At 43.8% G+C, this 19417-nt stretch overlaps 1 protein-coding gene across 4 annotated transcripts in view; it reads left to right on the plus strand.

Moving 5' to 3' along the window:
- LOC143298553 (beta-1,3-galactosyl-O-glycosyl-glycoprotein beta-1,6-N-acetylglucosaminyltransferase 3-like) overlaps positions 1 to 19417 on the plus strand; it is a 121390-nt gene that overhangs the window by 12487 nt on the left and 89486 nt on the right. The gene's annotated exons all lie outside the window — the stretch shown is intronic.

A 19417-nucleotide genomic window follows, 5' to 3' on the forward strand; every position in this document is an offset into this window, starting at 1 on the left:
ATGTATGAATGAAAAGAATTGAAATAAAATGAATACATCCCCCCCCCTCGACCTCCAAAAAAATAAAGTACTTGGAAAGACTAAAACTAAAAAAAAACGAAGTAAGAAAAGTACTTAGATTGAGTAAAAGTAAATTGAATTGCTCGAGTCTGATACGTTATTTAGATCAGGGAGCGAAACACATCGTTTTGATCAAATCGAGAATGCAGTTTCTTATCAAATGTATTTGGTTTAAACATTTTTAATATCAAGAAACAAGGTGCAATACAGCGCTCAATTAAGAAGACTTGAGCAACAACAAGCATGAGCTTATATCGTGCTCGTTCATATGTAACAAGCAATACACAAACGCAATGGCGAAAATACACACATTATTTGACAATGAAAAGAAGGTTGAAGTGCAAGACAAAACTAAACTAAACAAGGAAAACAACAACAACAAAAACACAAAAAAACCCACCAAACTACTATTACCACAACTACCACTGACAACAACAACAATGATAATATTAATGATAATACTAACATAGTAGCAACAATAATAACACACTGGAAAGTGAACATCACCCAAGGAGTAATGTAGTGGGGGAGGGAGGGAGAGAGAGAGAGAGAGAGAGAGAGAGAGAGAGAGAGAGAGAGAGAGAGGGAGAGAGAGGGAGAGAGAGATTACAGAGGGAAACCGGGGCCATTCGTCAAAATAACTGTTCACTATAACTGCAGAGAATATTTCATTGTGAATCTTTTAAGACTTGAATCTTTTTGATTGTCCAATAAAGTCTTGTACAGTCAAGAATATGTGTTCATTCTCAAGGGAACTAATAACTCGGTCACCTCGTAATAAAGTATTTAAGTTTGTACTATTTGCAGGGAGAGTAGCAATTGTATTCTCTCTTATATTGTTGTAATTTGGGCAGTGCGAAAGAAAGTGTTCAACTGTCTCTGCAGGATATCCACAAGAACAATTTGTATCCAGTCGAAGATGACGATCAAACAATCAAATGTATTTGACCGGACTTGCCTTGGAAGAGAGAGAGAGAGAGAGAGAGAGAGAGAGGGGGGGGGGGAAGGGGAGGTGGTGGTGGTGGTGGGGTTACCAGTACTATATCGATCCAAATGTTTTTTTACTCACCATCAAACAGTGTTTGTCGAACCGAAAGTTGCGTGTGTGCCAATACTGTGGGCCAGACTGCTTAATGTACTGTACTGCACTGCAACGCGTCGCGTCGCGTTGCGTTAAGTTGCGTGTGCATTGTAGTGTTTTGTATTGCAGTGGTTTTTTTTGTTTTGTTTTTTAAAATTTTTATTAAAAAAAAAAAATCATTGTATTGTATGTCACGACAGATTTCTCTGTGTAATATTCGGGATGCTCTCTCCCCAGGGCTGGGAGAACGCCTCGCCACAGTGCAGCGCCACATTCCTCCTAACACAACACAACACAACACAACACAACACTACAAACCCCGAACACCAAACCCAGGGGAGGGGAGTGGCAGAGTGGACAACACGCTCATCTGCCAATAGAGTGTCGGTGAGGGTGTGTGAGTTCGGTTCCAGCTCTCGCCCTCTCTCCCAAGTTTAACTGGTAAAAAAAACACCCAAAAAAACCCCCACAAACTGAGCGTCAAGTCATTCGGATGAAACGCTAAAAACGAAGGACTGCGTGTGCAGCACGATTGATTATTGCGCACTGAAAAAGAAACCCATTACAACAAAAAGCGTTGTCCCCGGGGAAGATTCTGAAGGATGGAGATTTTTCCGATCTCCCAAGTCAACATAATTATGTGCAGACCTGACCAGTGCCTGAACCCCCTTCGTGTGTATACGCACGCAGAAGATCAAATACGCACGTTAAAGATCCTGTAATCCATGTCAGTGTTCGGTGGGTTATGGAAGCAAGAACATACCCAGTATACACCCCCCCCCCCCCGAAAACGGAGTATGGCTGCCTACATGACGGGGTAAATAAAACGGTCATGCACGTAAAATGTTAAATGTTACATGTTTGTCTGAATGTGTAGGTGTGCGTGCCTAAAATCTGATTGAATGACACAGGAAACGAATGATGAGCGCCCAAAGGCAGCCGTCAGTCAGCTCTAACCAGGTAGGCAGCCTGTTGTGTAAATGACTCCGCGTGTGTAAAGCGCTTAGAGCTTGGTCTCCAACCGAGGACAGGCGCTATATAAGTATCCATATCAATCAATCAATCAGTCAAAGGAGAAATCCACGCTGGTAGGTACATAAATGTGTATGCATGCACTCAAGGCCTGACTAAGCGCGTTAAGTTATGCTGTTTGTCAGGCAGCATCTGCCTAGCAGATGTGGTGCAGTGTATATGGCCGGGTTTGTCCGAATGCATTGCCGCCTGTTTGAGAAACTGAACCTGCAACTCCTGTGAGGACCGTGGGTACACAATACAACACAACAATACAAACCCCAAACACCGACCCAAACACAGGACTGGCGGGCACATTATACATCATCATACAACACAATACAAACCCCAAACACCGACCCAAACACAGGTATGGTGGGTACTTTATACAACATCATACAACACAATAAAACCCCAAACACCGACCCAAACACGAAACTGGCGGGCACATCATACAGCATCATACAAACCCTAAACACCGACCCAAATACAGAACTGGCGGCTACATCATACAACAACATACAACACATTACAAACCCCCAAACACCGACCCAAACACAGGACTGGCGGGTACATCATACAACATCATACAACACAATATACACCCCAAACACCGACCCAAACACAGAACTGGCGGGTACATCATACAGCATCATACAAACCCCAAACACCGACCCAAACACAGGACTGGCGGGTACATCATACAACATCATACAACACAATACAAACCCCAAACACCGACCCAAACACAGGTATGGCGGGTACTTTATACAACAACATACAAGACAATACAAACCCCCAAACACCGACCCAAACACAGGACTGGCGGGGTACATCATACAACAACATACAAAACAATATAAACCCTAACAAACACCGACCCCCCAAACACAGGACTGGCGGGTACATCATACAACAACATACCAACCCAACACATTCAATTGAACGGCTGACCAAACCAACACTGCGCCACGGTGAGCAGCTCAGCTCAGCTCAGCTCAGCGTACAGCAGAGAGGGGTGTGTGGTAGAGGGGGGGTGGGGAGTGGGATGGGTGGTGGAGGATGACATTGTGGATTCGAGGGGTGGGGGGTGGGGGTTGGCGAGGGGTGGTGGTGGTGGATCAGGGTTGTAGAAAGTGACCATGGATGGGTATGGTATGGCACAGAGACGCCCTTGGCTGTGTGTGTGTGTGTGTGTGTGCGTGTGTGCGTGTGTGTGTGTGTGTGTGTGTGTGTGTGTGTGTGTGTGTGTGCGTCTGTGTGTGTGTGTGTGTGTGTGTGTGCGTGTGAGTGAGTAAGTGTGCGTGCGTGTGAGTGAGTAAGGGTGTGTGTGTGTGTGTGTGTGTGTGTGTGTGTGAGTGCGTTTGTGTGCGTGTGTGTGTGTGTGTGTGTGTATGTTAACAATACCTTGTTTCCCCCTCCTGTACCAGACGAAAGAAGGTTGATGTGCCACCTGGCTCCAAAGTGTAGTATACCAGCACTTGGAGAAGATGGTTATAAAGATGAGAGACAGAAGGAAGGAGACGGTCCCATAACTGCACGTGGCAGAACTTCTTCTTCTCCTTCTTCTTCTGCGTTCACTCGTATGCACACGAGTAGGCTTTTACGTGTATGACCGTTTTTACCCCGCCATGTGTGTGTGTGTGTGTGTGTGTGTGTGTGTGTGTGGGTGTGTGGATGGGTGGGTGGGTGGGTGAGGGGGGGTAGTGGGGGGGGGGGGGGACAGGAGGAAGACATTTTGTTTTATCAATGCTGTGATAGAAATCTGTTCTCGTCTCTATATTCTCCTTCTGCATATTAATTTGTGCTCCGCATGTATCACTGCTAGCATCATCGTTGTCTCAGCAGGACGCTCGCCGCAATAGGTCCCGGTGTAGCATCCCAGACTGTCCCCCCCACCCCGGAAACGTCGCCGGGGGGACAATTTGACCGCTGGAAATGTCCCCCCGGGGACTTTCTCACCATTCATAATGTCCCATGTGGACATTTTCAGCGGCCAAAATGTCCCCCCCTTTTTTTTTTTTTTTTTTTTTTAGCCTCGTTTTGAAATGTTCCCCTTACCCTGAAAGTGTCACCCCCTTGTAGACCGGAACGTCCCCTCAGCCGAAAATGCCTCCCCCCTGTGTGTGGAGGGGGGGGGGGGGGGGAGACATGTCCACAGGAGACATTATGAACGGTGAGAAAGTCCCCGGGGGACATTTCCAGTAGTCAATTTGTCCCCCGGGGACGTTTCCAGGTGGGAGACAATCTGGGATACTACGCCGGCTGAATTTTGTTCTGTGCTATTCGGTTTTGTTCCGATCTATTCTATTCTGCTCTGCTCTGTTCTATTTTGTTCTGTGCTATTCGGTTTTGTTCCGATCTATTCTATTGCAACATATTGTATTCTATTCTGTTCTGTTCTAATCTTGTGACCTTATGTTCTATTTTTGTGATTATTGTGTCTTGTATTTTTGTGATTTTTCTCTTGCTTGTTCATTTTTTTCCTCTTTTATTTTATTACTATTTTTTTCCCTTCAATATTGTTACTGTTATCCTTTTGCTGTTGTTTGTTTTCGAGGACTGGATGAAAAAAAAGCATGTTTGCTTAATATAATCAAATCAAAATCAAATCAAATCAAAAACACTTTATTAATCCACATGGAAATTAAGTTGTGCAATCACAGGCTCATTGTAAACACTGGCATAAAATCATGCGCAACATAAGAAGAGATTAAAACTAGTCAAATAAGAATTCCCAATAGCTGACGATATACTAACCCCCCCCCCCCCCCCCCACACACACACACACACACACTCATGTTAAGACAATAGGGTATTGCACAACAATATTAACAAATGAAAACATCCAACAAAAAAGGGCATAAGATTACTAAAAATGACATGCGCGCACACACGCACACACACCCCCACACACACATGCACACACACACACACATACACACACATACGCACACATGCACACACACGTTAAGACCATAAGGTATTGTACAACAATACATAAATAAAAACATCAAGGGAATAAAACGTATATACAAGTAAAATGCACACACACACACACACACACACACACACACACACACACACACACACACACACACACACACTCATTCACACACACACTCACACGCACACAAACAACGTATGCATGCACATAACATATGTCACGCCAGTAAGATTAGAACATTAACATTAAGATACATGAAATCCAAGTAAAATAAGAAAATATTTAAAAATCACTTCCGATCACACACACACACACAGAAATGCTTGCTTGCCCGTGCTCACCCGCTCAGTCCCACATGCACGCATAATGCCTGCTCCCATACACTCGTCTGCTGGTGAAGTTCAGGTGTTGCTGTGGCGAGAGGGCTTGGGGGGTGGGAGGGTTCACTTAGTGTATTGGATATTTTGATTGTGTGCGCGAATGGCTGTAGGAATAAATGAATTAATGTATCGAGATGTTCTTGCGCGTGGAGCTCTAAACCTACCACTTATGTCTGACCTTCTGCTATTAATGTCATCATGTAGTGGGTGTCTTTCGTCGGTCAAAATAGTTATTAGTCTGTCAGTCAGTTTTCTATTGTGCATGTCACTAAAGGTGTCTTGTCTTATACCCACCACCCCACCCGCTTTCCTAATGACTTTTTCCAACCTGTCTTTGTCATGTTTGGTCAGGTTTCCCCCCCAGCACACGGCTCCGTATGTTAAAACACTACAGACAACAGATGTGTAAAACATTTGGAGCATCTGCTTGCATACATTAAAAGATTTCATTTTTCTAAGACAGTACATGCGACTGTTGCTCTTTTTAATGAGTGCAGTTGAGTTTTCATTCCAAGACAGCTTATTTTCGATTATCACACCAAGATATTTGTATGAGTCTACTTGTTCGACCACTTCATTTTTTGTGATGATTTTACTTAAAGTTGATTTCTTTTTTCTGAAGTCGATTACAAGCTCTTTGGTTTTGCCAACATTCAGCTCTAGGAAATTTTCTTCACACCAGTTCACAAACCTGTCAATTTCTCTTCGGTAGTCAGTGTCATCGTCATCAGTAATACGTCCTGTCAGTGCGGAGTCATCTGCAAACTTAACGAGGGGACACGAATTGGTCAGACTTCTGCATTCAGCCGTATACAAGGTAAAAAGAAAAGGCGAGAGGACTGTGCCTTGTGGTGCACCTGCGTTTGTGAAAGAGACAGTAGACATAAAATCATTTAATTTTACAAACTGAGGCCTTTTAGTAAGATAGTCTAAAACCCATAAAATCGTCGGAAAAGCGAGTCCCATGTGCATCAGCTTTTTTGCTAAGAGGTGAGGTTGAATTGTATTAAAAGCACTAGAAAAATCAAAGAATATCAAGCGGACACAGGTATTTGATTTGTCTAGGTGTTCATAGATTTTGTTCAAGACAAACAGTATTGCATCATCCGTACATCTGTTTCTCCTGTATGCAAATTGCAAGGGATCTAAAAATGGTTTGACAGACTCCTGCAAATAGACAAGTATCACTCTCTCAAAAACTTTCATCACAGCAGATGTCAGTGCTACAGGACGGAGGTCATTCATACATGAAACATGTGTAGGTATAATGCAGGAAGTTTTCCAGATAGATGGTATTTTGCATTCACTAAGAGACTGATTAAAAATAATTGTTAAAATCTGGTAGAGCTGAGGGTAATATATTACCCTCAGAAAAAAAAAAATTCATTCATTCATTCGTATAAAAGTTTCATGTCATTCAAGTATTCTGTTGTGTTCTGTTCGATCTGTTCTTATCTATTCTACTCTATCAGTTCTGTTGTGTTTCGTTCTATTCTTGTCTGTTCTGCTCTATTTCTGTTCGACTGTGTTTCTTTTCCCGTTCTGATATAAATTCTGTTCCACCCTGTTCCGATATATTCCGTTCTGATCTCCCTTCTGTCCGATGGATTCCCGCTCAGACTGAGACATGAACAACGTGGAGGAGAAACTGGGGCACATGTGCAGCCAAGCCGAGTGGTTCAAGCGTTGGACGTTCGATCTGCGGGTCACTGGTCCGAATCTCGGTAACGGCGCCTGGTGGGTAAAGGGTGGGGATTTTTCCCGATCTCCCAGGCCAACATATGTGCAGTACCTATTTGTGCCTGAACCCCTACTTCGTGTGTATACGCAAGGAGAAGATCAAATACGCATGTTAAAGATCCTGTTATCCATGTCAGCGTTCGGTGGGTGATGGAAACAAGAACATACCCAGCATGCACACCCCCGAAAACGGAGTATGGCTGCTTACATGGCAGGGTACAAACGGTCATACACGTAAAAGCCCACTCGTGTACTACGAGTGAACCTGTGAGTTGCAGCCCACGATTGAAGAAGAAGAAGAGGAAGAAAACAAGGACACACCTCTGGCGATGATGGCCACTCCATCCAGGCGGAACTCGGAAAAAGTGCGACTGATCCTGCTTGGTGCCTTAAAGTTTATGATACTGAGCGTATTGTACCTGGTGATACAACTTTATTACCATTTACAAAATGGTCCTTCACCATTTTGTCACCAGAGGATTGGAAAAAAAAGGGATCCTGGACACAATAATGATTACACACATTACTCAAAATAATACATACAAACATTGAAGAATAAGATGGAGAATGGTGTGGAGGCGATAAGGAATGAGAAGGAGGAGGAGGAGGAAAAGAAAAAGAAGTGGGGAAAATGATAGCCGAAGGGGGGGAAGGAGAAAAAAGAAGAAAAAAAGAAGAAGAAGACAGGGAAGAAGGAGAAGGTGGTGGAGGAGGAGGAGGTGGAGGAGAAGGAAAAGGAAAGGGATATATATGTTTGCATGCATTTAATTCAAAGGTTTTTAACGATGAGTAATACCCTGTCTGTATGCATAATATGTAAGTGCATGTGTCTGAACGAATGCTGCTCTTTCACTTGCCAGCTCACGATATGAGCACATGATGATGTGCTTGTTTTGTTTTTGTTGGTTTTTTTTTTTTTTGCTTTTTTTTTTTTTTTTTTTTTTTTCGCGGGACGGTTGGCCTTCGCCGTTTTGTTGTCGGACGGGTTCAGTCAGACTGTTTTGCTGTACTTGTGCCCTAGCGTTGATATTTCTCTTTCTCTCTCCATTGATTGCTCTCTCCACCGCACGTTTCTTATCAATTTTCTTTCGTTTTATTTATATCTCAGCTTAGACTTGTTCAAAACTCATGGATGATCACGTCTTAACTTCTAGTTATGATGACATCCGTCGCATATTCAGTATGTACACGTATCAGGACAGGACTTGATATAAGATTTTCTTGTTGTCCTGTTCATCTGTATCTGTGTTGTGTTGTGACATGTTCCAAATAAAATACTGTGTAAACCAAAAGGAGAGGGGTAGAAAAAAGACGGGAAAGGAGAACAAACAAGACAGGGAAGAAAGAGAAGGTGGAGGAGGAGGAGGAGGAGAGAGAGAAGCGCAATGTCAAGCGACGACGACGACGATGAAGAAAAAAACAAAACAAAAACAAAACAACAACCAACGTAGTAAAAACACGCGTTGAATATATACACAGTAGCTCTGCCCTCAAGCATGCTGTAGGGTACCCCATACTTTCATCCTGTTTGTACAGCACATTCCCTTATAATCCGAAAGGCTCCCCCAAAGCCTCTCTAATTGTCCTCTTCCCGCACTATTGTGGCAAATCGGCGGGTGTGTGTGTGGGGGGGGCGGGGGGGGGGGGGGGGGACCGGCTGTGGGAATAACAGACTGTCTCCTGCCGCCTCGCTGGACATTGGACTTTTTTCCTTTTCAACCCCGCCCTCATCCCCCCCCCCCAACCCCTCTCAATCCCCCTGCTAGCAACCTTTTCGCTCTAATCCCCCGCCTCCCTCCCTCCTTCGCTACCATGCCCCCTCCCCCCCCCACCTCCTCCCTCCTCCCTTTTCCACCTACCCACCCCTTCATTCCAACGCGGGGGTAGGGGTTGGGGGTTGTTTGGAGCACAGGTATTTCGTAAATTCTTCGGTGTGTCCAACCGTGAGCTTCTTTCTTCGACGCTTTCTGTTGAAAGTAGTCCATTGTGGAGGGCGTGTAGTTCTTGTCCCTGCCTCCGGAGGGGAAGGAAGGTGGCAGAATGGTTAAGACGCTCAGCTGCCAATACAGAAGAGAGTCCGTGAGGGTGTGGGTTCGAATCCCGCTCTCGCCCTTCCTCCCCAAGTTTGACTGGGAAATCAAACTGAGCGTCTGGTCAGTCGGATGAGTCGATATGTGTGCAGTACACACTTGGCGCACTGATAAAAAAACCCCATGGCAACGAGAGTGTTGTACTCTGGCAAGATTCTGAAGAAGAAATCCAGTGTGACAGGTACATATATATATATATATATATATATATATATATATATATATATATATATATATATATATATATATATATATGCATGCACTCAAGGCCTGACTAAGCGCGTTGGGTAATGCTGCTGGTCAGACATCTGCCTAGCAGTGACCCCTCCTTGAGAAACTGAAACATAAACAGAAACCTGCCTCCATCCAGCCCCCCACCCCCCACCCCCCTCCTAACCCCCTACCCACCCCCACAGTCCCCACAGCACCCCTCCACCCCATCCCTTTCCCTCTTCACTACACCCATGTCCGTGTTTCGAAAGGCTCGTCCCCGTTCTGCTTCAGCAGTCGTCCTCATTACTGTTAGGAGAGAGGAGAGGAGAGGAGGGAGGGGAGGGGGTATGGAGGAGGGAAGGACTTCGCTTTGCTCCCTCTCCCCCCCCCACCTCCACCCTCCCAATCTCCATTGTACAGTGCTTAGCGCTCTCCACATCCACCTCAATCCTTCTCACCCCATCCCTTTCCCTCTTCACTACACCCATGTCCGTGTTTCGAAAAGCTCGTCCCCGTTCTGCTTCAGCAGTCGTCCTCAGTACTGTTAGGAGAGAGGAGAGGAGAGGAGAGGAGGGAGGGGAAGGGGTATGGAGGAGGGGGAAGGACCTCGCTTTGCTCCCTCTCTTCACCCCCCTCCTGCCCCCCCCCCATCCCTCCCTACCCTCCCCCCCCCCCCCCGCAACCAACTCCCACTCTTCTTACTTCATCCCCCATCCGACGTTTTTGACTCACTTGTGTGAGTCTATGTTTTAACCCGGTGTTCGGTTGTCTGTGTGTGTGTGTGTGTGTGTGTGTGTGTGTGTGTGTCTGTGTGTGTGTGTGTGTCTGTGTGTCTGTGTCTGTGTGTGTGTGTCTGTGTGTCCATGGTAAACTTTAACATTGACATTTTCTCTGCAAATACTTTGTCAGTTGACACCAAATTAGGCATAAAAATAGGAAAAATTCAGCTCTTTCCAGTCATCTTGTTTAAAACAATATTGCACCTCTGGGATGGGCAAAAAAAAAAAAAAAAAAAAAAAAAAAAAAAAAAAAAAAGAAGAAAAAAAAGGAAAAAGAAACCAAATTATATGCAAACTGTATTTACTGTTATATTTATATTTTTTGTATTCTCTAAACTTGGCACTTTGATCTGATATTCTGACACAACAGCAAGAGCAGTCATTATTATAATTTTTTGTTCAAACAGGAACTTCTTTTGCTAAGCATGGAAGTTTTATTTATTTTGCAAACGGCAGATAGTAAAAAAAGGAAATTAATCTGTAATTAATGCTAGGGGACTTAATTTGCTTTAAACTGATCTTTCTCATCTTAAACATTACATTTTGAAATTATACTCAATACATAAAAAAGCTTGTGTGTTTTACTCTCAGTGTACAGGGCTTTCACTATTTCGGAAAATACTAAAATCAATACGACGAGTGGACTTTACAGATCTATTGGCTGAGCCCTGAAGGTCATGGGCAAAAATCAATTGCGTACACATATTTATACACATTCAAAGCGCGTGCTCATATTCTTCGCGAACGCGAACGACGCCATTTTGTTTCAAGTTGTTGACCTGCCCGTTCAATCCTATATTCAATGGACAATACACGATAACATGTGATGGAAAGTTGGAGAAGGAGACCGTTAAATATTTATTCAGAGAAAGATTTGTGAACGCCTCATCACTTACTGGATTATGGCCCAAACTGCCATAAAAATATCCACAGAATCAGTCGGAATTCACAGTTAAAAATTGTAAACCATGCGAGTTAATACCCTTGAACTGATCACGATGAAACGAAAAAATTTCCAGTCTTGACTTTTCTCAAAATGAAGTCCTTTTCACTTCTTACGACGTTTAGAAGTACTTGTACTTGGCTCTACATGTTATTAGTTTAACAAAACACTAAATTTTCATATCAACTTTAAAACTATAAAACTAGAATGAACATAAAAGAGAAATTGAATCGACCGTGTCGTACTACGTTCCCGGCGGGTGTAACTAAACTTGTACATTTATCTAGATCTAGAGAAAACGGCTAAATGTTGCAGTGTGATTGCGGCGATAGCCACGTCTCCTTTACCGCGGACTTAAAAAGATTTAATTTTTTATTTTATTTTATTGCCCTTAAAGGTTTTTTGAATGCCCAAGATACACCAGAATAATATGATTTAAACAGCGGTCTCACTGCGAATACTGCAATTGATTTATCGCCCTTTAAAAAAAAGTATGTTCAAATATCAAATTTTAGAACGTCTGTAAAGGAGCCACGATAGTGTAATGGGTAAGACAGTTTCTTCTCACCCGAACACGCGGGGTTCGAATCAGATTAGGACTTTTTTTTTTTTTTAAACCCGAAGCTTTATAATAACAAATACAGAACACATTTTAACGATTAGATTTTTTTTTTTTTTTAAGTGTATCACAAGTGAGTCTTGAAGGCCTTGCCTCTCTTGTTTTTTCTTACAGTGCCCTCAATAGAGGACACCCAGTTTGCTCTCTCTCTCTCTCACACACACACACACACACACACACACACCCCGACACGAACACACACGCACGCGCGCATAGACACACAGACATAGATACACAGACATAGATACAAATACACGCAGACACATACAAATACACACAGACACAGATACAAATACACACAGACACGGAGACACAGATACAAATACACACAGACACGCAGACACATACAAATACACACAGACACGGAGACACATACAAATACACACAGACACAGATACAAATACAGACACGCAGACACAGATACAAATACACACAGACACACAGACACAGATACAAATGCACACAGACACAGATACAAATACACACAGACACGCAGACACAGATACAAATACACACAGACACGCAGACACATACAAATACACACAGACACAGATACAAATACACACAGACACAGATAAAAATACACACAGACACACAGACACAGATACAAATGCACACAGACACAGATACAAATACACACAGACACAGATACAAACACACACAGACACAGATACAAATACACACAGACACAGATAAAAATACACACAGACACAGATACAAATGCACACAGACACAGATACAAATACACACAGACACAGATACAAACACACACAGACACAGATACAAAATACACACAGACACGCAGACACACAGACACAGATACACAGACACAGATACAAATGCACACAGACGCATATACAATTACACACAGAAGCAAGCACACACATTTGCGACACAGTAATACCTGGCTTGCAGTGGAAAGATTTGGGGCGGGGAGAAGGGGGGTTGGGGGGAGAGGTGGGGGACTGGCGGAGGGTGAAAAGGGGGTAGTAGTAATGGACCCCCCACCCCCACCCCCCCCACCCCCCTGTAAAACACAAGGGAATCCTCGTCACAGCTTTTTGTTGCTCAGAAGAAGTAACGCACCCACTTCGTGCTCCTGTTGTTTGCGCACATGCCACAAGATCACTGGCCAACTCCCCGACGACTTGACATTGAAAGCCTTGAACTGTGTTGGCTGGTGAACTGACTGGAGGATATATCAGGTATCATCCCCATTCGCCTATGTCCGATTCGCGCGCGCACACACACACATAAAAACACACAAACACACAGACACACATACACACACGCACCCACGCACGCACGCACGCACGTATACAAAGACAAACGCGCGCGCGCACGCGCGCACACACACACACACATACACGCACGCACGCTCGCACCCGCGCGCGCGCACACACTCACACACAAATACACACATAAATACACACACACACACGCACACACACACACACACACACACACACACACACACACACACACACACACACACACACATTCTATTCTATGCAAATTTTGTATACGTGCATGACAACGTGTTGTCTAGAAGTTAAGTGCTTGAGATGTTCGTGTGTCTGTGTCTGTTTCCGTGCGCACTTGCATGTGTACTTGGAAAGAGACAGGGGCTGAATAGGCTAAACTGGAAATAAAAGACATGATAGAGGTCCTGTTGATGCTGGAGATATTTTCCATTATGAGTCTTATGTTGAAGATCTGCTCTGTTCTACTGCGTCCAGGTCCGAATCCAGCTTGTTCTTCTGCGATGATTCTTTTAGCCTGTGGTTTGAGCCTGTTCAGTAAGATCTGCGCTCTCTGGTCATGTCAATCTTCTTATATGCATGTGAATCATGGACCCTCACAGCGGACTTAGAGAGAAGAATAAGAGCTGTAGAAATGAGGTGCTTCCGAAGACTCTTAGGCATCTCATACAAAGACCACATCACGAATGAAGAAGTCAAGAGACGCATTCGCAATGAAATCGGGCCCTATACTGACCTTCAAACACTCGCCAGACAACGAAAACTGAAGTGGTTGGTCATGTCACACGCTCCTCTGGTCTTGCTAAAACAATCTTACAAGGCACAGTGAGGGGAAGAAGAAGAAGAAGAGGCAGACAAAGGAAGAGATGGGAGGACAACATTCGAGAGTGGACAGGCATGGAGCTGAGAGACACCCTGAGAGCGGCCGAGAGACGCGAGGACTGGAGAAAGGTGGTTGACAAAGCTTCGAAGGCGCCCCAAAGGATTCGGAATCTGAGGGATCGGTGACGGTGACGGTGACGGAAATAAAAGACGGGACAGGTGAAACGGGACATTTAAAAGATTCCCAACCACTGAGGGGTGGCGCGGCAAGTTCAAAGAGTAGGCGGAAGGGGAATAGGTCAATCGGGCCTGCATTGGCTGCTTTTATGACGTACCGAATAGCGTTTTCTTCCCCTGTCTTCAGACATCTCTCGCCTAACTTGACGTGGACGTTTGCTGCTGAGCGCTGCAACATGAGCTGATAGTCTGATTAGATCTGACAATAAATGGCCAAACCTAGGGGGGAAAAAATCGATTAAAGATGGTTTCAAATGTACTGCACGCTAAAAGTATTGTGCTTTTACAAATCCAAAATATAAAAAGCTGGAACGTCGGAAAATACGTTTTTTTGCGAAGCCAAACGTAAGAGGTGTATTCATGGAGCACTCGACTGAAAAGCTGATATGATTTTATGAGGTCTGTCGCTGTGACCTGTTTTACCGGGTGTTTATCAATAAGTCTCTGCCTTTTGGCAACAGTGAGTTGATGTGGCAGAATCTGTAAGGCGTTGGAGCTGCTGCTGCTGCTGCTTCTTTTTTTTTCTTTTTTTCTTTTTTGTACGCTTACAGTTGACTTCATCAAGTTTTTGCGCCTTATAGATATCATTATTATTATTATTATTAGTTTTTTTTATATGTATTTATCTATTATTTATTTATTTACTTATTTATTATTTAAATTTTATTTATATATTTATTTATTCTTTTTTTGTTATTGTTTTTGTTGTTTTTTTTGTTTGGTTTTGTTATTTTATGTTATTATTTTATTTCATTTTATTTTTTAAAATTATTTTTATTTATTTATTTATTTATTTATTTATTATTATTATTATTATTATTATTATTTATGTTTTTTTTGTTTTTGTTTTTTTCCCCTCAAGGCTTGACTAAGCGCGTTGGGTTACGCTGCTGGTCAGGCATCTGCTTGGCTGATGTGGTGTAGCGTATATAGATTTGTCCGAACGCAGTGACGCCTCCTTGAGCTACTGAAACTGATCCAGTGGTCAGGGTTCTTCTTCGTTCGTGGGCTGCAACTCCCACGTTCACTCGTATGTACACGAGTGGGCTTTTACGTGTGTGGCCGCTTGTACCCCGCCATGTAGGCAGCCATACTCCGTTTTCAGGGGTGTGCATGCTGGGTATGTTCTTGTTTCCATAACCCACCGAACGCTGACATGGATTTACAGGATCTTGAACGTACGTATTTGATCTTCTGCTTGCGAATGCACACGAAGGGGGTTCATGCACAAGCAGGTCTGCACATAATTATGTTGACCTGGGAGATAGGAAAAATCGCCACCCTTTACCCACCAGGCGCCGTCACCGAGATTCGAACCCGCGACCCTCAGACTGAAAGTCCAACGCTTTAACCACTCGGCTATTGCGCCCGTAAGGTCAGGGTTCGATTCCTCCGTTTCGACCTGGTGTTGTGGTTTCCTTGGGAAAGGCACTTTTCTCCGGCTTTTCCTCGCTCGCACCCAGGTGTGTGAACGGGAACCTACCTGCCTTGCTTTAAACTTTTTTTCATTCAAAGAAACAGCATGGCATAAGCACATCAACACAAAAAGCATGGGAAGGGCATCGATTATGGCTTATTCAAGCCCTACCCAATGAGTAACAATCAAGAACAAGGCTTATGCAGACAAGCTGAAGGAATCAATGTAAGTACCTATCTTCGTTCGGTTGGGGAAGGTTTTAAAGGAGGAGAGACTGGGCCCCGTCTTCCTATGCCGAGCGCTAGACACAGTGGATATGAATTCACTGCCCCGATGACCAGTAAAAAAAAAGAAAAGGCTATTGGGTCTTTGACGTTTAGCTGATATATATATATATATATATATATATATATATATATATATATATATGTTTAAAATGGCTCGTATTCGTTTCAATTCATTGAACGGTTCCGCACCATCGTCCCCACTTTCAGGCCTCGTGAAGGTTTAAGAGTCCGTCTCGCCCTAGCCTGTATTGTTCGTCTGACACGCACATTCGAAATCCCGCGTTACAGACGCAAGTCCAGTGGTTTCCGAACACTGCCCCTTGCTAACAACAACAACAACAACAACAACAACAACAAAATCAGGCACTGCACCACTATTGAATCTCTCAAGTCTATTCTTAAAGCGTACTTGAACAAACGATATTCTAAACTGTAGATTTTTTAAACTGGGAAAATGAGCTTAGAGCCGCAGGGGTAAGCGTTATACAGATGCACAAGATGATGGTAATGATAATTATGAATACGGTGAATAATAATAATAATAATAATAATAAGAAGAAGAAGAAGAAGAAGAAGAAGAAGAAGAATTATGAAGATATCAGACTGTAATATCTCCCATTAAATCAGTCCCAGGTCCGCTCCGTTTAATCACCTGGAAAAATCTTTTTGTGTCGTCTTTGTTTTTCCCCGCTCGGATAAATTTCAGTTAATAGGCGCACTGAACAGCAGTTCTGCATCTGACTGTCAACTGCTCTGTGCCCTGAACTGTTTCGGGAAAGTCCACCACATCTCCACACTCTCCCCATCCATCGTCACACAGACAGGAGGGTCATAACAAAATATCAACTGCACCGTCGACAGTAAGTATATGCAGGCACTGACGGGCGCAATAGCCGAGCGGTTAAAGCGTTGGACTTTCAATCTGAGGGTCCCGGGTTCGAATCTCGGTGACGGCGCCTGGTGGGTAAAGCGAGGAGATTTTCCAGATCTCCCAGGTATACGCACGCAGATCAAATACGCACATTCAAGATCCTGTGATCCATGTCAGCGTTCGGTTGGTTATGGAAACAAGAACATACCCAGCATGCACACCCCCGAAAACGCAGTACGGCTGCCTACATGGCGGCGTAAATAAACAAAATGGTCATACACGTAAAATGTTACATGTCTGTCCGAGTGTGAATGTGTGCGTGTCTGAAATCTAATGGAAGAACACAGGAAACGAATGATGAGCACCCAGTGGCAGCTGTCAGTCGCCTCTTGTTGTTGTGTGCGTGTGTTCGTGTGCGCACGCGCGTTAGAGATTGTTGTGTGCTTGTTTGTGTGGATGTATCCGTGTGCGTGTGTGTGTCTGAGAGTGCGACGAAAGTGACGTCACAACTCCTCACCTGGAAGGTTCAGGATCTAGAGTCGATCGTAAATGTTAAGAGTGGATGGGTTGTAAAGTTGTCAGGTGTGGCTACTGTCACTCACTCACTCTGTGTGTGTGTGTGTGTGTGTGTGTGTGTGTGTGTGTGTGTGTGTGTATTAAATATATGGACCGATCCGATACACAGACACATACACAAAGCTCTGTTCGATGCAGGTTACTTTCCCTAAACCTTGGTCATGTCTATCATAGCACCAGTCTATAAAAAGGGGAAATAGGGATCTCCCTGAAAATCATACAGGAGTGGTCTCGGTTAGCGTAGTTAGTAAGATTTTCACGTATATCGGATACAATTTAAAAAAAAAAAATGGATATCTACAACAGAGAAAAATGTTGACGAAGAAGAAGGGTTTAGATCAGGGTAGTCAACTGTTGATCATATTTTCACTTTATTAACGATAATAAAAAAAAAAAGATTTAATCACAAGGGAAAGAATAGAGCATGTAGCTTTTATCGATTAAAAAAAAAAAAAAAAAAAAAAAAAAGCCTTCGACACAGTATACAGAGATTATCTTTGGACGTCTCTTCAGTTAGAACGGTTACCCGTTATGATACTGATAATCAACAGAATAGAGCATGTAGCTTTTATCGATTACAAAAAAAGCCTTCGACACAGCATAGAGAGACTATCTTTGGACGTCTCTTCAGTCAGAACGGTTACCCGTTATGATACTGATAATCAACAGAAACATGTACGAGAACGTCTTCTTTTTGTGTAAGGGGGCGATTACTAAAAAGAGAGGGGAAACACGGAATTGTTTGTATCAAATCCTATTGAGGAAACCATTTCCCTACTGTTTGCAGACGACTTTGATCTGGTGTCACACACCAGTGTATGTATGTCTACAGAATCAACTCAATGTACTAGCGCAATCGTCACAAAGTGGAGTCATGGCCTAGAGGTAACGCGTCCGCCAAGGAAGCGAGAGAATCTGAGCGCGCTGGTTCGAATCACGGCTCAGCCGCCGATACTTTCTCCCCGTCCACTAGACTTTGAGTGGTGGTGTGGACGCTAGTCATTCGGATTAGACGACAAACCGAGGTCCTGTGTGCAGCATGGACTTAGCGCACGTGAAAGAACCCACGGCAACAAAAGGGTTGTTCCTGGCAAAATTCTGTAGAAAATCTACTTCGATAGGAAAAAAAAAACAAATAAAACTGCACGCAGGATTTTTATTTTTTTTTTTAATGGGTGGCGCTGTAGAATATTCACGCGCTGTCCCTCGGGAGAGCAGCCCGAATTTCACACAGAGAAATCTGTTGTGATCAAAAGCAATACAAATACAGAGATTATAGGACAGTGGACAGTGGATCTGGAAAAGACAAAACATTGTGGTGGTCAGAAAAGGAAGGACATTATTTTCAAAATACGAAAAGTGTTATTCAGTATAAATAATATCGAAATGTTTCGACAGCTCCAAACAGTCAAACTCAGGTTTGAAGTCAGGCCTCAGCTTACCCTTGTGGCACGTGAATCCGCTGGCAAGATCATACCTGTTTGATCGCGGGTTCAGACTCAGAACAGGTGTTCAGTATTGGTGAAAGCGCAAAATTTAGTTATTCGGTAGCCAGCAGCCCGCAGCAAGGGCATCTGTTCATTGTGTGCCCCCCCCCCCCCTCCGCCCCCCATCCCCCGCCTCCCCCCCCCCCCCACCCCCCCACCTGCATAAGGAGGCTGGTTGCGTTGAACATAATTAATTTTATTGTTAATCTGGTAAAGCGTTTTGCGAGAAAGTAAATGTTTATAGAGTATAGATATGATTATTGTTAATGGGGTGTGAATGGACGTCGGATTGGATTAAACTGAGTGAACGTGAAGCGAATTTCATAAACACTAGGCTGAAAGAGACGTCTGTGTGCATGTGAATTTTTGAATGATCTTATCCCAAGTCTGTGCCATGGACAGTGAATTTAGCATTAAAACATCAAAACGTCTCTCTCTCTCTCTCTCTCTCTCTCTCTCTCTCTCTCTCTCTCTCTCTCTCTCTCTCTCTCACCTTCACCTTCACCTTCACCTCTCCCGTAGTCTGGGTTCAGACCGTTGGGGCACCGCTGCTGACCTGGCCACCACCCCTCTCCACTCTTCACGGTTTTCTGAT

Source organism: Babylonia areolata, chromosome 24, assembly GCF_041734735.1.
Source record: "Babylonia areolata isolate BAREFJ2019XMU chromosome 24, ASM4173473v1, whole genome shotgun sequence".
Lineage (NCBI taxonomy): Eukaryota > Metazoa > Mollusca > Gastropoda > Neogastropoda > Buccinidae > Babylonia > Babylonia areolata.